This window comes from Dryobates pubescens, chromosome 25 (assembly GCF_014839835.1).
Source record: "Dryobates pubescens isolate bDryPub1 chromosome 25, bDryPub1.pri, whole genome shotgun sequence".
NCBI classification, from domain to species: domain Eukaryota; kingdom Metazoa; phylum Chordata; class Aves; order Piciformes; family Picidae; genus Dryobates; species Dryobates pubescens.
In genome coordinates, this window is record NC_071636.1 from 10,302,741 (window position 1) to 10,317,174 (window position 14,434).

The 14,434-nt window shown below is 38.6% G+C and overlaps 1 protein-coding gene across 2 annotated transcripts in view; it reads right to left on the minus strand.

Moving 5' to 3' along the window:
- TMEM132D (transmembrane protein 132D) overlaps positions 1–14,434 on the minus strand; it is a 283,554-nt gene that overhangs the window by 157,570 nt on the left and 111,550 nt on the right. The gene's annotated exons all lie outside the window — the stretch shown is intronic.

Here is a 14,434-nt window from a genome sequence, read left to right on the forward strand (position 1 = left end):
TCCCAAGTCCTACCCATAGAAAACCAAAAGCATTAAATTATTGTCTTAATTCCTTTTTCTAGGTCTATAATGTATGAGAGACCTCCCCTCTGCATTCCTTTTCTCCAGTGACACCTTTCTCAAAGTTAACAAACCTTTTAACAGAGCACATGATTCTGTTAACTTTAATGGTTTAGTTTTGTTACAATTAAGAGATATTTAGCAGAATAAATAAAAACTTGCCCTGGTAGACTGTTTGAAGTGCCCTTTAATCTTTTGGATGAGTCTCAAAGTTCAGCTGGTTGTTTCATTTAGAGATCAGACCAAAGCAAGTGTCTTTTCCCCTTCCTCCTTTTCCTCTTGTAAAATAATTGTGACAGCCTAGAGAAACATTGTCTATCTTGGTTTCAGCCACTGCCCTGAAGGTGTAAAGCTGAGTTCAATACAGCTTGTTTCATTGCTAATTTCAGAGGGCTTGTAGAGCTGCTTCTTCCCCTGGCTTAACAGACAAATTGACTTTCTAATTTTAGAACATGAGAGTTCAGTGCACTCACAGACCAAAAATGCTACTTTTCTTATGGATTTAAGTACAGATTTTTGCTTCTTAAAACCCTAGCATCCAAGTATCTTAGAACTTGCCATTAAAAATGGTTTTCAGGAATGGTACCCCACAGCCAGATGTTTCAACAACAATCTTCAGGTTGCTTGTTTCTTGGGAGATGACTGTTTAAAATAGCTCTGCTTAACCTTCCTTACAGCACAGCACACTGTTGGTAATTGCCCTGATTTTAGAGGAAGACAGCAGCAGGTCTTTACAACCTCCCTCCTCTCTTTGGAAGATTAGCGCCTCACAGCTTGTCCATGAGCTGGTACTGAACCTGACACCTGCCTGCAGCATCATTAACTCTCTCCTGTGATATCAGGAAAACTGTATACAAGTTCTTCCTACTAACCCAGTGCCTGATTTCAGCATTTGGCAGTGTTCTGATAATATTTCCCCTGGTAAGGTCCCACCTATGACTCACCTTGTCAGAAAAGCTGTATAGAGAGAGAGAACTAAGGGTTCAAACACAATTTTGCTCTGCTCACAGGTGAGTGAATGGCCACATCTTTGCCTTAGTTCCTAGGAATCCCTCTCTCTGGAACCTCAGTGAAAAGGAAAACTCCTCAAGAGTGGGAAAGGTAGGTCATTCGTAGCTCTAGTGCTACAGAACTAGATAACCTGACCAAGCAATACAGTATTAGCATGCATCAGTAAAGCATTGCAACCAGACCTTTTAGCAGGATTTACAGACCAATGTAACTAGCAATATAGAAAAACAAATGCATTTATTAGAACTACATTAAAAGAATGTTAGGCTTGAAAATGAAGCAATCCAATTTAGCCCTTTCCTGTGGTTGCATTGTAAGAATCTTCATAATACACTTTTTGCCTTTTTTCTTTTTGAGTCTTCAATCCAGGAATTTCCTTTCTTTAATCTGCCCCTAGCACAATTCTTCCTTTTCCACTCTCAAAAGTTCCAATTATTGCATTTTTGTTGTGAATAAAGAAATAGTCTGTCAAGTGAAAGTGGGACAAGAGCATCATCTTTCACACCAGTTGGCCAGCAGATCTACACAGAGGACTGTGCTTGCCAGTAAATAATTCCCCTACCTAAGAGCTGTTTTCACCTGCTGGAGAGTTGTGCATTCTTTTAGAACTTCATTCTTCTATAATTTCTATGTTTCTGATGGAAGCATCTGGATTATCATTACCAGTTCATTAGGACTTTCTCAATGTGTTTATAAGTTGCGATTACAATTGTGGAGTAAAATCTTTATTTGTGGCTTATCCAAGAAGCAGAAGCAGCATTTCTTTTCATAAACAAGATTAATCCCTTAAACCCCTGAACAGGGGATATTTAACTAGAGAGTTACATAAGCATAACGAGAGTGCCAAGCCCAGAAACCTAAAGAGCAAAAAGACTGCTTTTACAAAACAATTGCTGATTCCCACCATCTCAAAGGCTTGATCAGAAGGCTATATTTCTGCAAGTGCATTATCCTCGTGCACTAGAGACAGCTAAATCCTTGATCGTTTGCTGCTTAGAGCCACTGCAAACAAGATTTATTTTCATGTCATTTATAAGAACAAAGTTTTGATTTCTGAATAAATAGTAATTTTTCATCAAGACATTGTAATACTCTTTGAGACTCTTGAGGACTAAGACAGGGGTTTATCTCACTAATATAGGAAACAACTGTGGAATACATCCAGCAAGCCCTCTCTTCCACTAAATCTTGGTATTGAATGGGTATAAAAATCAAACCTGATTCAATCCATTAGAACTCAAAGAGAACTGCAACATAGAGAATACGTATGCACTCAGCACACGTGTGTATCTCTAACTTAAAAGAGAGATAACAGTGAGACTATGGGAATATATTGTTTGTGGGTTTGATAGCTACAAAAATAATTGAGCCCATTCACAATTCTTTGTTTCAGAGTCCTCTATGTGGTAGCTGACAACCTTGACAAAGATGAAGCTACTCAGATATAAATTTTTATGTCAGGGTTGTATCTAGATTTAAACTTCTAGGAAAAACAAAGTTAAAACTGTAGACATTTAGTTGTGTGCAGCAGAGTTGAGAAGAAAAGCACCGTGTGGTCACGTTAAGAGATATCTAGACCTAGAATAAACATTTTAAAAATAGAAGAATGTTATGATGCTTCTGATGCTTTCAATCAAGGACCCAAAAGTTGGCGAGGGAGGCATCGTTTTGGTATTTGGGTAAACTTTGGATTTGGCATCCAAAACACAAAGCCGCACTTTGTTTTCCCCAGAAAAATCTGCCCACATTTTTCCGAACTGTAAATCGTGGAGGGGGTGAGAAGAAGACATTATTTTGAAGAAACACATCATATAGAGGCTTGTCATTTTGTCTGCCAAATTCTCCTCTGCCTCTAAGCCTATGGAAAAAGTACCATGTGTTCGTGTTACTAAGACTGGTTTTAATGAATATGCATGAAAGATTAATTTTAAGATGTCCTAATTTCTGCAACTTTGGAAAGCTTCTCCGTTACGGATGTTGACAAATGCATTATGTATGTCCAACACTTATAACCCATTGTACATCAATTATATTAGTTCTGTGATAATTTTAATATTAATATAGTCTTAGTTCATTCTCTTCTGTGGCTTTTTCTCTCCTTACCTTAACAACTTCGCAAAAATATCTGCATGTGTCTGTAAGAAAATTAATTGCTTCAACAATTAGCAGGAAAATGCATCTCAGAGGAAACACTTCATAATCAATCTATTTCCAGGTACAATGTTTGCCACTTAGGAATAGATTCATTGGATTGAAAATCATTCAAGCTAATTATTTTCTTTCTAGTATAAGATTAAATGTAAGGCTCAAAGTGAAAACTACAAAGCTCTGCTCAGTACTCTACATTCTGAGCTCACAGCATAATGCCAAGGACAATACAATACACTTCTGTTTCCTAAAATGCTGCTCATTCTGTGACCAGGGCTTGCTAAATGAGCATGTGGCAACATGTTGCAGTCAGGTTGGCCCATTTATCACCATGTGGATGCCACACAGACTCGTATTTCTTGATCTCTTGATATGACAGCCTTCATCTTTAATAGAGGATAAGAGCACATCTGCACTTGTCAATCCTGCCCTGCTAAAAATAAACCTATGGAGACTCTAGTGCATTAAGTTATAGCTGAAACAGGAATTATATAAATATCAGAAACAGATGCTTTGGGATTGATTCTACAGTTCATTTAGAAAGATGTTGTAAGAAATAGAAGGTGAAAATAAGACTCTCTCTTTCAGCACTATAGATAGAATAGCTATTCCTGTTCCAGAGTACTCGTGCAGAAGTTCACAAAACTAGGATTTAGGAAAGCTCCCAGTGAATAAAGACTTTAAAAAGAAAGATACTATCCCGTCAGCATCAAAGGTATTCTACAAATATTTCAGCTAAAGCCGAGGAAAAGGCAGGCATGCATTCTTGCAACATGCCAGAGAAAAATTTATATCCAGAAAGGCTGGAGATAGCAGTCATCCATACAGCTAATTGCACATTTGAATACTAGCTTCAGGTAATCCCTGAAACTAAGAACAATATTAACACTTCTATGTAAGTGCAGGCAATCCCTCATCTACCACCCTGACAATAGATTCCAGCCACAGAGACATCACAGCCAACTGAGCTTTTCATCTTCTTTGTGTCATCTACAGGAGTGCAGAGCAGGTGCAGTGAGGATCTTTATCTGGTTACACTTGGCAGTAGATTGTAACTTCACCTCAATCAAGGCAAAACAGCAGAGCAGCCAGTTACTCGAATCTTAAAGTGTACCCAGTATGAAATCATATTCATCCTTGCATGGAAAAGCTCTCAGGGTTCCTGAGTCACAAATGGAAATGTACCCTATAATGATTCCTCTACTTTTCCAAAGAGTCACGCAACAAGCCAGTCTTCCTGCCTCCCTTATTTGACATAGAAGACAGAGTCTGGTTCCCCACTCCTACACCCTCCAAAATGTAGTTTTGTCTGACTTCTTCTGGAACATCTTTTCTGTGTATTCTTATGTTCAATTTTGTGTCAACCTATCATACATAAACCATATGATTCATAACCTTACACCATGAGGATGGATTCCAAATTGAAAGAGCTGAAAACTGAAAGCGTACTGAACACATAGCTCTATGCAACACTAAAGATTTGTACTCCAGCTTACACCTTAGGCTGGAAAGCATTTGCAGAAGATGGAGTGTGTTGGTAGAGATGGAAGTACTGCTGCTTGTTGCAGATCAGCATGCAGGGGGAGGAATGAATCACATTACACAGTCCTTCCATGCAACCCAAAATATCCAGCGATCGCACAGACAGCTCTGCCTATGGAATCCGACACCTCCGTTTTCTGTCCTGTTCCTCATTTTTACACATGCGTGTCTGTGGATATGCTGGAATCAACAGTGTCTGCAAAGACAGACATTCTGTTAGCATAAGCAAGCCCAGCTTCTTCCATTGGTACAGGACCAGAACCTCTTCAAAAAGAGGTCTGAGACATACTACCAGTTCCAGAGAAGTCTATATAAACTCCCAGGAGAGAAAGCCTGTCCTGACTACACCAAAATAAACCAAAAAAACCCCAAGATTTTGGTGCAAGTTGACTCTCAAGGGACTAGCTGACATACGAGGCGATCATCTCCATTTAACTCCTGCTCTGTCACACTTCCCACATGACCCAGGGCAAGTTATTAAGGCTCGTGCAGTTGCAGGGGGTCATAAAACAATGCACCACTGCCTTTTGCATTGACTTTTATTAGCTTACTGTGGCTCCCTGCTCAGTCTATCGACTTATATTTAGCTAAGCCTGGCTATGTAGCTCCATTTCACTGCATGCACATAAACCCTCATAGGTGATGGCATCTATTGGTGTCAGAACTGTCCTAAAAGTTTAGCCCACATCCTCTAAACCCTCATCAAGCTAGGTCAGTAGCCCTATTTTACCTCACTGGAGATGGTTAAAAGGCCAAGAGGTGATCAAGGCTAAATAATTAGAGGATGAGCTAGATCTGCATCATCAGTTCATATAACCACACACAGATCTTTAGTATTACAGTCCTAGCTTGTTTATGTCATCAGTAAATCTATACCTTAAGAGATGAAGCCATAAAATAACTCAGATACCCAGTGAACTTCAGCCTTGTACTTGCAGTTGGAATTTACTTAGGATTAGTTTTGCAATTCGTATTGATGTGAGGTTGTATTATCTAATTCTGTTAACCTCTGATCCACACTTTGCTATATGTTGACTTACACATGTAGCTAAATTAAATGACTTCTTTCATTAAAAAAAAAAAAAAAAAGAAAAAGAAAGAACAAAATTAAAGAAAAGAAAAAGGGAATCCCCATGCCTCAACAGCAGCAGGCATATTTTCAGCCTGAGCACATAATTCAAGTCATCCCCTTGCTTTCCAACTCTCTCAGTAATTAGTATTACTTCTTACAAGATTTCCTCCAAGGAAAAGAAAAATCAACAGCACCATTAGAGATACTTTCATGAGACACACTTTTGCATTTATTATTAGATTTTTAATAGACAGGAGATTACTCGCTTGCTGTCTCTGTCGCAATACTTAGCAAACTGGTTTTGTCCCACTGGAGTTGTTACTTTGAGATTGAGGGTTACTGAAGGTTTGAAGACTACAGTGCTAAGTTCCACAAACAGAGAGCAAGCATGATGATGATGAATCCCTATGGTTCTTAAGGGAAATCATTCCTCCTCAAGTTTAAAATTATATTTATCATGCTGGATAACACCAGGGTAAAAATAAAGACACTAAATATGCATGAGGTTTTCCAGACTATTGGAAATGTCCTTTAGCTACTTCAACACCATACAGAAAGCAAAGGACCTCCTCTGCAAGGGAAGTGGTGTAAAACTCCTCAAAACACCTGCATATCGTACAAGGAGAGAGAAGAGAGGACAAAAAATAATCTCAATGTGTCTGTAATGATCTGACCACTCTGTAACTGACTTTTGTTAGCAAACGACTCAAACCGAGACTGTTTCCCTCAAATTATTTGATTCTCAGTTCTTCATGTCAAGAACTCTCAATAAAAAGGGATTAAACATCTAACATTATTTACTGCTTGTGGATTTTATAGAGGCAGATCACTTAATCTGAAAAATTACAGTATTTTCAGAAGACTCCTTCTAGACAACTCCTGGCATTTTAGGAAGTCATGCTGATTATGTGCTATAGAACCTCATTTTACAGAAAGTACTATATATCAAAGAAAACAAGCCCAATTACCAGCACATCACAGACAACTTTGAGTCTTAGGAACTCCTTGAAATGTCAAAAATATAACTCTGCTTTCTCCCATATAAGCTTTATAATACAGCCTCTAGTTATGTGAGCATAAAAATCATCAGAATTTCTCCCAGGACTTAGGTGCATTCAGTGAGCCTCCACCTTTTGAGCTGTCACAATAACTCTTGATGAAGATAGCACACCTCTTCTTAAATTCCATGAACAAGGGAATACTGAGTGCCTGTTATACATTTAATTCTGGCACCATTAGGGAGCCTCACCTATGCATTATGTACTGGACCCTTCCTTTCCATGATTACTTTTGTATGTAAAATAAAAATCAATAACATTTAATCAAAAATTACAAAGGGGATAGATAAAACCCCACTGCCTTCAGATGAGCTAGGACAGGAAATTAAATTCATCCTTCCTTACAAGCATGCTTCCTGCAGTCCAAATTCCTTCTGTTTAAAGCTGCACCCTGGGGTCACAGCTGAAATGAGTTGGGAGAGGCTATCCTGATGCTAACATATGTGAAACATGGAACTGGTCCAACTCAAATTAAGAAACACTTTCTCAGATTTGTCTTCTGCTGTGACATTGTAGAGGATACTGATTTTTTTTCCCTTAGGGTTTCTGGATATATAAAGGTGGGCAGTTTGGAGTGAGCAGAAGAGTTGGATGAAGCATCTTTACTCAAGTTGGCGGACAGCTAGGATGCCAGACTGCACTCAATACTGTCTGTCATTATTCGCTGGCCTTCTTTCCTACCTGGGATAGACTGTCACAAAAGCAGAACCGCATACAATAATGGTGCCACAATATGACCAGAGAAGTCTAGTACGAATTAGACCTAGCACAAAACCCTCTCAAAATTAATGTGACTTCTTATCAGTTTATTTCTCTTAATTTTTATCCTTATTGCCAAACATGCAATGAGAGCTGCCAGTTGCTAATTCCAGCTCTTCCTGGGGTGTGTAATGATCCGGCAGTCCTGTCGCAGTGATCCCAACTCTCTGCTTCAAGAGTCCAAGCTCTGGAAAACCTGCAGACTCTGAGGTGCCACTGAAGAAGGTGTCCCTGTGTCCCTGGTCTCTTCTCAGCCTACTGCAGCTTCTAGAAGCTACAGGAATATGCTTCAGATCAACGTGGCTACATAACTAAAGCTTCAATTACTCTTTTCAGTTACTCTTAGCTAGGGCAGGAGCAGTAAAGACCAGGAGAAAACAGTCAATGCATCAGCATGTTCTGGAAATGCTGGAACTGTTTTAAAGGATATTCTTTACCCTGCATTACTATAAAACCATAGAAAGCAGCAATCAGGTGCACTGCACTAAATCCTGCCTTTGCACTAAAACTTTTTATCCTATTTGTAATTTTTTTGCACTTGACCTCAAAGTAGAATTAAAGCCCTAGTACTAGCTCTCTGCTTATCATGTTCCCTTCCAAAGAGATGGTGACCAACTTCTTCCCATTCAGCACAAAATATCCTACAGATGATGGAGGAATACCATCATGGTGTAAAAATGTACAGTACTACTGATAATCTCCTTTACTTTTTCCTCTTGTGACCTGTTAAATCATGTCAAGTTACACTTAGGGGTACTTCACCTTTACCATTTTCCTTAAGGTGGTATGCATGTAGTAATGATGTAGCTCTGAGTGTCACCAACTGCAAGCCATTAGCTTGTAAGTGCTGTACATTAGTATTTCAAAAAGATAATCCCCAAATAAGGGAATTACATTTTACTTTATTTTTTTGAACTGCTTCAGCAATTCAATGCTAATTATCACTTTACCTGTTTCCAGTAACATTAAGCTCCCATCAAAAGAACACAGGAATAGGCTTCCTCTCTATGGACAACCCTAAAATTCAGCTGAGATTAAAAGGAATCTTCTTCATAACAACAGGTGAGCTGCCATGTGGTATCTCCTTCATATAAATGTCAGACATACAAGCAGAGTCCACCTCAAAGATACCAGAAGACTATCTGCAGGCCTTTGAAGTGGTTTCCTACAGTGTTTTTGTTTTTAAATGAATGAGTACCTTTCAAACAGGTGAAAAAGTTGGCTAATAATGCTTAATGCTTTTATCTAATACTTGTTGGTTAATATTCATCTCCTTTCTTTTGCTTTACTTCAAGATGATAACCATAATCCTTTCTTCCAGTCCATTAGCATTGAGTAGGACAATTTCAAGAGAGATTTTCTGCATTTCCTGGTAAATAAAATACTTTTCTTTTTGAAAAGTGGGCCAACAAGCAAAAGAATGATGCACTGAGGCTTGGTTCTTACAAATCTATTTTGCCTCAACGTCTCTAAAGGTTCTCTCATAGGGCACATTTACATTTTAAAATAAGAAAAGAGAAATAGAATTTTTGTGACTAATTGCTTGCAAACAGTGGAATGTAAACATTACTTCTGAGGCATTTAGTACTTTCACATCACCACAACATATAGACTCTTAGAAGCCTAGAAGTTTTGAGTAACACAAGAAGGGAAAAGAAAAACCCAAATGGCACACAGCATGAAACTCTACAGCTAAATATATTTACAGCTGCTCATTACCCATATGCCTTAGAAGTATAAATGGTCTTAAATGCTGGTGTTTCAGAATCAAATTAGCACATTCTATCTGCTGGATAGTACATATCTTAATGTATTATACCAGCATCAGTGCTGCTGTGTGAATAGCCAGGGATTTAGGGGTAATTATTCTCAGGAAGTAATTTTGGAGCAACATTAAAGAGATCAACCTTCTCCCCTCTCTCCCTCAATAATAAAAACAGTATTACAAGAAGAATGTCAGAAATATTTTTTGCTCAGAATTCACAGATCACTTTATCTTTTGAAGAAGAAAAATGATCAAATGATCTCTTGGCTTGCCACGATAATAGCCAGACAGCCTAATCCAACCCTCCACCCACTCTGCCTGTTTTTAGCATCAAACTTGAATATACCCCATCTGAATACAGGAATTTTAGTCTTTTTCTTGTTTGTTTGTTTGGGTGGGTTTTTTTCATCATTACAAACTGAAGCTCATGGATTTACACATGATGTGATGGGACAGCATTTTTGCTATGTCATGCCTCTTTTCTATAATTCCATTGGATAGAAAAATTTTCTTTCCAAGGAATAATATATCTCTAGTTGATACAGTCCTATAAGCACATGAATAGAAAGGAAAGAAAAACAAAACAACCAACATGGTGTTCTAAAACATAAAGCTGTTTGTATGAAGCATTTTGATGAACACCAGCAAGTGAAAAAATGTAATTATTGTGGCTATTAGGCTCTTATTTATGTCAATTTTGTTGCTTGTGTTGCTTCAGAAGCATTTTAGGATTATAGCACTCTTGAGAGCCTATCAAATGTGCTGGCAGATGCAACAAGTAAGAGAATGAGGCAATAGCTCACTGCTGTTACAACATGAGAACTAGATGTTACACAGCTAGATTTGAAAATGGGAAATATAGGGTGCTAAGGATAATGGTATAAATGCAATAAAAAGGAAGTATTGTGTAGGAAAATCAAAGGCAATGCTGCCATACATTTTCCTCTCCCCCTGTTATTATCTAATATCGAGTTAATTTCTGGTTATTATAAAAGCATTAAGAAAATTAAGCCTTGAAATACTGTATTGTGAAAAAAATGAGACATGCAGGGATAAATGAGCTCAGCAAATACTGTCATTGTCTTCTACTGTGTCAATATTATCACAGACTGATTCGGTTACTTGTGATTCAAAATGAAAATGTTTCTCTGCTAACAGCAGGACCAGCATTTGCTTTCAGGCAGCATAAGCCAGTAAGTTCTTCAGTGGTATTGAACTGTAACCCCAAAGTACCAAGAGAAAAGTATCAAAAGAAATATTATCTTCAGAACATCTTGCTTTATGTCTCCACAGCAGCTATGGGCACAGGAAAGTGCTATCAATCATGTTTTGCAGACTAGGAAAATCCAATACACCTCAATAATTTTCCAAACCCATCTCACATGGCATGCTTGCAGTCCAACAGGAAACACAGAACAAAGAGCAATCCAGGTCTTCCCCTTCTGGCTATTCTTCTCAATTATCACTAGCACAGCAGAGATGCTCATTTCAAGTACAATAAGAAACCACACTAACCCAAGAAAACAGTCCACAAATGCAGTAAGCCTTTAATCCCATCTTTCTATTCCACTCACCTCATTACATGAGGAACGAATAAAGATTGGTGAATAGAATAGAATAGACCAGACCAGGTTGGAAGAGACCTTCAAGATCTTTGTGTCCAACCTATCATCCAACACCACCTAATCAACTAAACCATGCAACCAAACACCCTATCAAGTCTCCTCCTGAACACCTCCAATGATGGTGACTCCACCACCTCCCTAGGCAGCCCATTCCAACGGGCAATCATTCCCTCTGTGTAGAATTTCTTCCTAACATCCACTTCTACACAACTTCCAAAGGATACAAGGATGGCAGATATTAGGATGTATCTCGCTGATTCAACCAATGTCTAAGCATCAAACAGCCTCTGTGACTTGTATCCCAATTCATATTTCTGAGCCCACTGTTTAATTCCCAACACACCATTTTCTATTTGGGTTCTGTTTTGGTCATCCACATGACAATAGAGGGATGGAAGATAGCTGTTCACAGAGACAAACAGCATTACTGTCCAGATGCTACAAGCAGTAAGCCCATCTAACAATCTCATGGGTCAGGATTTGGAGTGCTACAAAGTTATTACTACCTAAGACTTAAATCAGAAGAATTGAGAACTTTATAATTGCTTCCCCATTAATCTGGAACACTGTTGCAAGCCCATAATAAGCAAGGCACCGAGAACTTCAAATCATATTTGACAGATGGGCTTAATTAGTTATTCTCTTACAGATTCATAATATTTGCTGTTAATATTCATTCTAAAACACCCTGCTGGCTGTGATAATATTTATATGTTAATCCTGTTATGATAAGCTTTCGGTGCCAAAACCTCTCCAAATAAAATGACTGATATATTTCAAACTTTGATAAAGAAACATTCAGGCATCCTGGTTAAGTTTGTCACTTGCACAAGTGTCTTCTTAATCCATGAAATTACACCTGTCACAGTAGGTTAGCTTTATTAACACTACTTTCTGATCCATGTAAAACGATCAGAAACACAAAGGTATTGAATCTTTAGTTAATTAACATTGCCACCTTCACATTCATGTGATCACACCTCTGATTTTGGAGAGGAGTTAGACAATATTAAACAAAGTTTGTCAAATTTCTAAATGAACTATGGAGGCAAACAACTTGATAAGAGGCATCAATGTCTAGCTGTTATCAGTTGTGCATATTTAGTGACACCAAATACGTCAGACAAGGAAAAAATTGTTCCCCAGAAAATGTTGAGTGCATTCTTTTTCTTCATGATGCTTGATCTTACTTCATAAAGTGAATAGCAACACAGATGACTAAATTGAATGAGGAAAACAACATACTGAACAATTAATTGCAAATATTCTACCTTTGTTTACAAGCATAGAAGTGCTCAAAAAATGAGAAAACCACAAAGTCTCAACCAAGAACTCAGATGGAATAAGTCAGGCCATAAGTTATGAGAGTCAAACACATACCTTGTTTCCATTTGATTTCTCTTTCCAGGAAAATCCATTATGTATATGAGCTCTCATTTATTTTAATAAACATGAAGCAATGCTTATACTCTGCATGTGAAAGTACAGAGAACCCACAAGCACTGCATGAAAGGTGACAAAATAATTTATTTTTTTGGTGTACAAGGGGTCATTTTGAAGGCTTCCCACTGAATGATGAATAGTGAAGGGAAATAAATTGCCAAGCTTCAATACACCCAAGAGGTTGCATTATATATGAGGAAGAGAAATCAGGCAAATGCACTGTATGGACCCAACAAGATAAAGTGTGATAGAAAACTCATTGTTGAAATAATCTTTGATTTTGATCCAAAGCCCATTTCAGTCAATGAAAATATTCACAATGTCTTCAAATAGCTTTGAACTGAGATTTTAAAGAATCTGTCTGACAGATTGTGCCAGACAGTAGGAAGCTCTGACCTTGGCATATATACACACTGCTTTTTTGAGCAATAAAATTCAGTCAGGTATGAGACAATATATGGCTTAGATGAGAAAAATCAGGATACTATAGCAGAGAAATGGTGTAGAGTCTGAGTTATAACAAGGAGAAAGTGATTTATGTCATGATCATGAAGGGAAACTCTTCCCTTTCTCTTTTTTTCCTATATCCCAATTGCAAAGACATGAAACTTCCCAGTTTTGGGCTTAGAGGGTATTTATTTAAAAATTCTAAACCATATAATAAATCCCCAAAGCCTATAAGGTTTTGTAAAATTTCAGAAGTAAATCACAGCAGAGAACTCGCAGCCCAGAAGGCTTCACTAAGGGACGTATGGCCAGCAGGTTAAGGGAGGTGATTCTCCCCCTCTACTCAGCTCCGGTGAGACCCCACCTGGAGTACTGCATCCAGTTCTGGAGCCACAATTACAAGAGGGATATGGACGTGCTGGAGTGTGTCCAGAGAAGAGCCACGAGGATGATCAGAGGGCTGAAGCACCTCTCCTATGAGGACAGACTGAAAGAGCTGGGGCTGTTCAGTCTGGAGACAAGAAGGCTCTGAGGTGACCTAATTGTGGCCTTCCAGCATCTGAAGGGAGCCTACAAAAAGGCTGGGGAGGGACTCCTCAGGATCTCAGGTAGTGATAGGACTAGGGGGAATGGAATGAAGCTGGAGGTGGGGAGATTCAGGCTGGACATGAGGAAGAAGTTCTTCACCATGAGAGTGGTGAAGCCCTGGAATGGGTTGTCCAGGGAGGTGATTGAGGCCCCATCCCTGGAGGTATTTAAGACCAGGCTGGATGAGGCTCTGGCCAGCCTGATCTAGTGTGAAGAGTCCCTGCCCATGGCAGGGGGTTGGAACTAGATGATCCTTGTGGTCCCTTCCAAGCCTGACTGATTCTATGATTCTAACTTGATTTTATATAGGAAGTTTTCTAACTGCAATGCCAAAGATGATTCATGTGCAGGCAGTCAGACCCTTATGCACTTGACACACAGCTCCAGAAACAATGAACAAGAAGCAGCAAGTGAGATTCAAATGTGTTCATTAAAGCCATCAGTTGTAATTAGAAATGGGATATCCACCTGCCGCACGAAGGCTGTTTGAGACAGGCCAGTGTCCAATCTAAGTTGTTGCACGACAGGAATGGGAAACAGAAAAGTCTATTCCCTTCTGCAGATTAAAAAACTTAAATAAATCTCACCAGCAAAATTGTGGGGTTTAGTTTCTCTGGATAAAAAAAAAAAAAGTCAACAAAACAAGCAAGCAGTCAAAAAACCCCAAGCACACCCCCAATCCATCAAAACAGAACAAAACCCTCACCACAAACAGCTCTGTAATTACCCACTGCTATCACGCCTGGCAGCAGACAGTTCAAAGATATTAAACAAGTCCACAATTGAGTTCTAAGATATGAAATATGTTCATCTAAATATTCTGTTAAAACAACATTTCCTGCTAGCTTTAACTTCCTTTGAGTATTAGGACTGAGCAACGTTTTGTTCAAAGTGCATGTGGTAGAATTAGCAATGC